Source organism: Ictidomys tridecemlineatus, chromosome X (genome assembly GCF_052094955.1).
Source record: "Ictidomys tridecemlineatus isolate mIctTri1 chromosome X, mIctTri1.hap1, whole genome shotgun sequence".
In the NCBI taxonomy this organism is placed as follows: Eukaryota; Metazoa; Chordata; class Mammalia; order Rodentia; family Sciuridae; genus Ictidomys; species Ictidomys tridecemlineatus.
Genome location: NC_135493.1, coordinates 115,524,387 through 115,532,494, shown reverse-complemented (window position 1 = coordinate 115,532,494; position 8,108 = coordinate 115,524,387).

Below are 8,108 nucleotides of genomic sequence, written 5' to 3'. Positions count from 1 at the left end.
TATTTTTTTATTATTGTTTCCCATTAGTTCAGTGGTTTTCAACAGTCAATTTTGCCTTCCAGAAACATTTGACAAGGTCTGGAGACATTTTTGGTTGTTATACTGGAGGAGAGTGCTCCCAACCCCTAAGGGTAGAATCTTACAGTGCATGGGACAGCCCAACACAACAAAGAATTATCTGCTCAAAATGTCAGTAGCACTGAGGTTGAGAACCTCTTTCTTCACCCTTATATTTTCTTAGCTGGGCTAGTTCATTCCCTGTCCTCATATGAAAACAACTCCATAGATTTTCAAGTTGTGCTCAGGAAATTCAAGCAGTCTCAGTGTAATAACTAGAAAGGATGTTTATTTGTAAAAATCAATATTTCAATTTTATTTTCAAATTGGGCTTCTCATTCAACTTATGTCACAAGCAGGGCGTCCACTATCAGAGAAAGCATATTATTGGCTTATTCTCTCTTTCTCCTCTTAGGACTTTTGTCATTTTGTTCAGCTTGCTCACTGTAGTAGCCCCTATTCTTTTAAGATACTGAATGAGACAGAGAGAGAAGTGGTTGATAGGATCAGGAAAGTTCTTAACTGACTGGTACTGTTGCAAAACCACTTGCATGTACATGTGCACAACATCATGGAATTCCTGAAGAATTTCTTATCAAAAATCACTCTAAATCCCTTATTTACAGTTTCCTGGGTTGTGGAGAATACACTTAGAAGTCTATTTGCCACAAATTACAGTTAGAAAAATCCCTATTCTCTTGTCCCCTCTTGTCATCCCCAGGCAAGACCTAACACAACCCTACTCCAGCTCTCTTATAAGCATAGTCTATTTGGTATATGATAAGAACTCACATGACCTAGGCCTTAACTCTAGAAGTTCAGTCAGTCCTTAGCTCAGCATCTCTCCTTCACTCTGCCATCAAGATAACACCAGTCACTGTTTCCAGCTCTTAGATATCTTAGCTTATAGCTAAACTCCATTCTACTGCATACTCAACACCAAAAAAAACAATGGTTCAAATATGGTTGTGCTCCAGAACTCATGCATAAGGTGTTTCAGGTGGAGCCTTCATGATTGAATCTTGGTGACTTTATACAGAGAGGGAAAAAGATACACAGTTACATACTCCCACCATGATATAATGAAGCCAAGGAGGACCCTTGCAAGAGTTTGTGCAAGGCTATTTGGACTTCAAGCCTCCAAAACCAAGGTTTCCAGTTTCCTCTATAAAGTAGCTTGAGGTTTCTCTTTTCTCTATAAAATAATGTGCCTCAGGTATTTCATTATAGCAATGAAAAGCTGACTAATAAAAGAAGCTATGTATCAAAATCTGAGTGGTCTTTTGATTTTGACTAAAGGTGAAAACATGTCCCTTTCTCTTCCTTTTTCAAGAGGTAGGTTGTAGATAAGAGGCACTTATAATGTAAGTTATGAAAACCTGAAATTTTCATAAATCCTCTCCCAATTTCCAATCTCCTTATTTTTTGAATGTTCTAATCTTTCATTCTTGCTTCTACCTTTGCCATCTGCCACACACTGTCTATTTTCAACACAGCAGCCATAAGTCTGATCATGTCACTTCTCTGCTCTAAACTTCCAGTGGATGACTTACCAGTCACAGGGAAATCTGAATCCTTGTGCCACCACCCTCACACTCTCATGTCCTCCACACAGGTAATACCTCTATGGTGGACACTGATGCCCATCCCATCCTCTCCACTCTAGCCACATTGGCCTCCTTTCTATTCCTCAAAACAGACCAGGCACCCTACCACCTCATGACATTTGCACTGGCTGTTCTTTCTGAAATGTTCTGGAAAAGAACATTTCCTGGCCTCTCTGTCATCACATTCAAGACTCTCTTTAAATGTTACCTTTCTCAACTCGGCCTCCATTCATGACCCTGTTTATTGGTGTAACAGTGTCCTGGCACATCCAGTGTCCCTCATCTTCTATCAGGCCATCTAATTTGCTTTCTTAGCATGATTGTTGTTCATTATCTGTCTTCCTCAATAGTAATGTAAGCTCCATGAGTCATTCCCTACAACTTTTTTTAAAAAAATTTTTTTAGTTGCAGATGGACACACTGTCTTTATTTATTTATTTTTATGTAGTGCTGAGATTTGAACCCAGTGCTTCATGCATGCAAGGCAAGTGATCTGCCACTGAGCTACAACCTCAGTCCCTATTCCCTATAACTTTTTAACACCTTGCTTTACTTATTGTGACCATCTCCAACACTACTCCTGTCTTTAATTCTCTCTTTTTTTTTTGGTACCAAATATTGAACCCATGGGTACTCAACTACTGAACCACATCCCCAGCTATTTTTATTTTTTACTTTAGAAAAGGCCTCACTATGTTGCTGGACTGGTCTTGAACTCATGATTCTCCTGCCTCAGCCTCCTGAGCCACTAGGATACAGATATGTGTCACTGCATCCAGCTTCCTATCTTTAATTCTTGGAGCAATCTACTTAGCCAGCTAGAAATAAGTGGTGAGTGGATGGATAGATAGATAGATAGATAGATAGATAGATAGATAGATATAGGCTAAGTAGATAGACATAGATAGATGGATAAGATAAATAGATAATGAGATGGGCAGATGGTCTTTCCCCCTTATCTTCTCCAAGACCCTTGAGCTCCTTTTTTTACAACAAAATTGTCCTCCAACTTACCTCAGTCCCTCATTCCCCTAGACACACCATGGACTTTGTCATCAATTGAGAGAACCCTGTCATATTCTCATCCTCTTGAATCCCCTTCTCTGACCACCACCTCTCATCTCTGGATCTCAAATGTTCTAGTACCAATAGAGAAGCAATACTGTTGGATCTTTCCATCTCTTCACCCAATTCATAATACCTCTTATTCCAGGTAGAAGTCCATGAACAATCACTATAATCCCTTCCTCTACTCCCTTGTTTCTCAGTACGTTCAGTTCAACCCACATTGCCTGGGTTGAATTCACCTCTCGGCCTACTCCATGCCTGTAGAAAACAAAGTGATGGGCTTCCTCTACATTCAGAACCAAAACTGCAAGTGAGCCTGAGTATTGCCAGCAATCGCACTCCTACCCATTCACTCTGTCCTTCCCCTTGATGAACATTGCATATGCTCTCTCTCTCTCTGAAAACCTCCTCTTCAATTCAGCTGATCTGACTTCCTACTTCATTGGGTGGATGGAAGGAATCAGAAAAGAACTTCCTCAGACTGTCACTACTGTATCTATAACATACTCTGCTAACCTGTTTGTTACCATTGATGAACTGTCCATGGTCCTTGATGTGTGCACAAGATTGCATCTGCCCTTGCCTAGTTCAGGACTAGCAATTCTTCTATATACTGGATCAATCAGTCCCCGCAGTACACAGGGGAAAAAAATAGAAAAATACTGCAGGTCTCAATCTCACCTCTAATTAGAGAAAACAAACAAACTAAATCTCCCCTGGGAATTTGAACCACAAACTGTTATTCAAGTAAGTTTGCAGACTGAATTTATACTACTATCACAATTTTAAAAAATAAAAATGTGAGAATGTAATTTAAAGCGATGTCAGATGAACAGTGCCCCAAATCACTGAACTGAAACAAACACAATTTCTCTCTTGAAAAATTTGATTTCAGGACTAGGGATGAAGCTCACTAGTGGAGTGTTTGCCCAGTATGCACAAAACCCTGGTTTCCATCCCTAGCACAACCAGAAGAAAACGAAAGGAAAATATATATCACATCCCAATTTCAAAGATGTTAAATTATTGTTTTTTTAAAAACAGGTGTATCATAGATTTGATCTTGGAGACAAGGGCTGCTGGACTCCAAAGCTCTGAGAAATGGTTGATAGAGGAGAGAGCAAAGCAGGAGAGAAACTCAGTACAAAACAAGCTGCCCAGTGCACTTTCACTTTCTTTGATGATGTCACAATACTACTTCAAGCAAAGTCAAGACTGGTTTGGGTGTGTTGGTCCACAAGGCAGGCAAGTTATGAATATTCTGGTAAGTTTCAATCAAATGTGGCAAATCTTCAGATCTTTGGATGAAAGTGATTTGTTAAGGGCATGTTCTTCTGTGGAAAAAACTGGAGGAAATGGAAATGGAGTGAAGCAGGACTGGGATATATGAAGAGATGAGTGCAGATTTGTTTTCAGATAGAGCCTAGCCTTTGGTCTGATCCAAAGAAGAGTCTGGAACATTAACATCAGTACAGAGTTGTCACATCTTGAGGCGAGGACTGGCATTTTGTGCCTCACATCATCTGTCTTTGGCTGCCCTTGGGAAGGGGAAGGGCACATTCTCCCAGGCTATGAGCTTCTTATTATAGGTGACAGTTCTCAGGAGTAGGGGGCAGCTATAGGCTTTAGCAGGCACTAACAGCAGTTGATTTATGGGTGCTCTGGCCAGATAAGAAGATCCAGGTAGGACAGCACCAGTTTTATTATATTCATTATTAATTTGATCTCCATTCGAAAAGGATTCTTACTAAATGGAAGAGAGAGGTATAGGAAAATGAACATTGGCTTTGTGTGAATTTATCCTATGCCCCAGCTAAATGACTTCCTTGAACTTGAACTTTCTCAATGGTAAAATGGAAATAATGATTCATAAGGAGTATTGTATTTGGTTATTATGGCTAAAGGCCTACCACTCTATGCATTTTCTCTTTTTTTCCCTCACCCTGTGCATGACTATATTATCATTCTTGTGGTATTAACTTTTATTTAAAAGGAGAGCCTAATCTCTGGAAAAATTTCAAGGAAAGATTCTGTTCCAGCTTTGCTTGGCAGATTTTCTAGAACATTTCTCAGATCTCTTATAAATCTACAATTTAATTTAATTTTGACCCTAGGCACATAATTTACTCTGAGCTATGGTTCTCATATGTAAAGTCTGTTCATCAATAAACAGTTATTTAAGTGCCCTGCCATGGGACAACTTGACAAGCTGGTGTTTTCCATTTCTCCCTGAACTGACATTATAAAGGACATGAAGTTCAATTGCAAATGGGCTAATTCCCAGCCCACTTCAGAATGAGATATTGATTATATTTCAGTTATTGACTTCTTTTTGTTATCAGGATCATTGTTGTTTAGATTTTTGCTTCTTTTTTAAAGACATTGTTGCAGAGTAATTAAAACTTCAGATAATGGTGCACCTCTGTAATCCCAGTGGCTGAGGAGGCTGAAGTAGGAGGATCACAAGTTCAAAGCCAGCCTCAGCAACTTAGCAAGACCCTGTCTCAAAATTTTAAAAAGAATTTAATTTTTTTTTAAAAAAAATAAGATAATAGAAATCACTGCTCAGACTTGAATCTTAGCTCTCCAGCTCTCCAGCTGTGCATCTTTATGTTTCTGGGTCTTAACTTTGCAGCTATAAGATGACAATGATAATAACCCTACAGGAAAAGTTTGCTTTTTAGTATTTTTTTGTGGACAGAATCTTACAGTTTACATGTCCCCCTGGTCCAGGCACAACTCAGTGGCCCATCTACCAGGTAGTCTCACACTTGCCTTCACAAATTCCCAGCACCAGTCACACCAGTGCATATGCAGGCTGCAGGGTGGGGGTGGGGCTTATGCTGTGAGCTCAACCCCTGCTTGGGTTCCTGGGAGCACCTGACACTTCATAGTCTCTATCCACTCAGAAACACCTCAGCCTGAGCCTCTTCATCCTCTCTTGGTGTCCTCACAAAAGAGCAGCTCTCCTGTGGCTCACTGGCTGGTGGATAGGAGCCGAGGCAAGGCCTTCCTGGGTGCTGTTCACCCCAGGTGGGAGCAAGTCTGAGACTTACTTGTGCCCCCACTTCCTCCTTCTTCAAGGGGACCTCACCTACATGTCAGAATCAGCCTCAACCTGACAGGTATTCTCTTCAGTTTAGTGCTATAGCTTTGCCACTCTGGTGGCCCAGATTCCTGTGGTAGCCTCCTATTCCCCAGGGTTTGACAGCTCCAGGGCACTATAAACAGTCTGAGGCCTGTAGAGGGGTACCCCTGACCACTGGGAGACAACAGGCCATGGGAGAGCTTCTTCTAGGCTTGTCTGGCCCCAGAGGAACCGTACGACTTGCCTTGTCCACTGTCCACACCTCACCACGCATGCCCTTCTCCAGCAGTTTCAGCTTGTGGAAGTCCCAAGCAATCACCTTGTCCACACAAATGAACCCAACCTTGTAGCCAGTATCATTAGCTTTTTTCTATAGAGCTAACATGAGCCCAGCCCAGCTGTGTCTCTGAGTTCCTCAGCCCCTCAAGAAGACCAGATGGGGTGGGGTTGAACCTCACTGGCCTTACAAACTGAGATGGATGGCAGAATCCTGGGACAGAACTTGGGCAAGGGGAAAAGATTTTTATTTTAATACCTGTGACTTCTAGATCTGTCTGTTATCTACCTAATAACATATAGCTCAGCAGCTTCTAGAGGCCTTCCCTATGGCCAGCCTGAATGGAAAATAAAGCATTCTTGCCTTCTTGCTGCATTAGGGGATGTTCCATTGCAGGGGCTACCCCATTGAGAGAAACGGGAGAAGGGAGCAGATAGGTGGTTGACTGGTTTCCTGAGAGGAGTGTCTACAAGCAGGAGAGGGAGGGAATCCCTTCCTAAGGGCCAAATCCTCCTGCAGAGCAGGTCTTGCCACTGCTGGGCCCAGGATACTGAAGCACAGAGAACCAAAGGTGACCCTGTCCTTTACTCTCAGCCCATGTGGACTCAGAGATGGGACTATTCTGTGCAGCAGTCCCTTGGCCTGTACTTGCTCCCAAAAGCATGGCCTTTCAGAAACCAGGTGCAGGCCCAGATGGCTCTTGTGTTCCCCCTGGTCCCCACTCCACTGTCACTGACTGCCTGCTGTCCATGGGCTACAGCTAGCACAACTTAGTAAGGTTGGAATTGTGTTGCGCCCACATCAGTTCCATCCTCTGCTTATCCTCCTTGAACTTCCTGAGCAATTGTGCGGGATGTTCCATCTTGGTCTTTCCATGGTGCCAGATGGAAAAGTTGAGCAGGTCCTGGTCAGCACGCTTCTGATTCCCTCTCTCCAGGATCTGCATGCGGCCTGCCCTAGTCCAAGGAAACACTTTTACCCTGTCCTCCTCATCAGGGACTCCCTCTTCCTCCATGGCCTTAGCCTCTTCCTCAGCTATCTTCTGGTCAGAGCCACCATGACTGTGTCCACTCAACCCTCAGGGCTTGAAGTCAGGAACCAAATCTGCATGGTCACTGATCCACTTGTGAATGTCACCCTTTGCAGGGTGACTTTCTGTAGATACCAGCAAAGGATCATTCAGGGTGAAGGCAGCCAACACTCCACTGACTTCTGGAATGCTATGTAGGCTATCTGGAACTGGAACCCCAGAATGGATACAGGGTGAAGAAATTTTGCCTTTAGTTCCTCTGATCACTAGGCAGGGCCCAGCTTCTTTTGCAACTGCACAGATTGGATGGGGCCACGGGACAGTAGGGTCAACAATGTGCAAGGAGGGGACACATTGAGGATAAAAAAATATGCTTCTGGTGGGGAGGAGAGGAATAGAAGTTCAGTGGATTAAACAAAGGGGAATGGAAGGAAGGAAGTGGGGATAGAAATAGCAAAGACAGTGGAATGGATCTGCCATTGAGTTTCCTACGTACATGTGTGAATCCACCACAGCGAATCTCAATGTTGTGTACATCCACAGTCTGGGATCCTAGTTAGAATAAGATATACTCCATGTTTGTATAAATATGTCAAAATAGACTCGACTGTCATGTATAACTAAAAAGAACAATTTTTTTTCAAAGATATGTTTCCAAGGCCAGGTAGACTGAGTGTTTTCCTCTCCCATAGAGGCAATAAGAAGCCTGCTGCTTTTCTGTGAACTTGATCAGAAAGGTTGAATAACCTCAGGGGGTTAGGGTATTCTCTTTTGGGTCCTGCTCTGTGCCTTACTCCTGTTGTCACCATCTTGTCACACAGTATCCTTTTTTATGGACCTCTGACCTACCAGTGATTATAAACAACTTGGAACAGAGGACATACTGCCTACATTTCCATAAACCTCCCTCAACTTTCACAACTCTCTCCTGCACACAGTAGAAATTCAATATTTAATGATTTCAGTGTAGCAAACCACCTT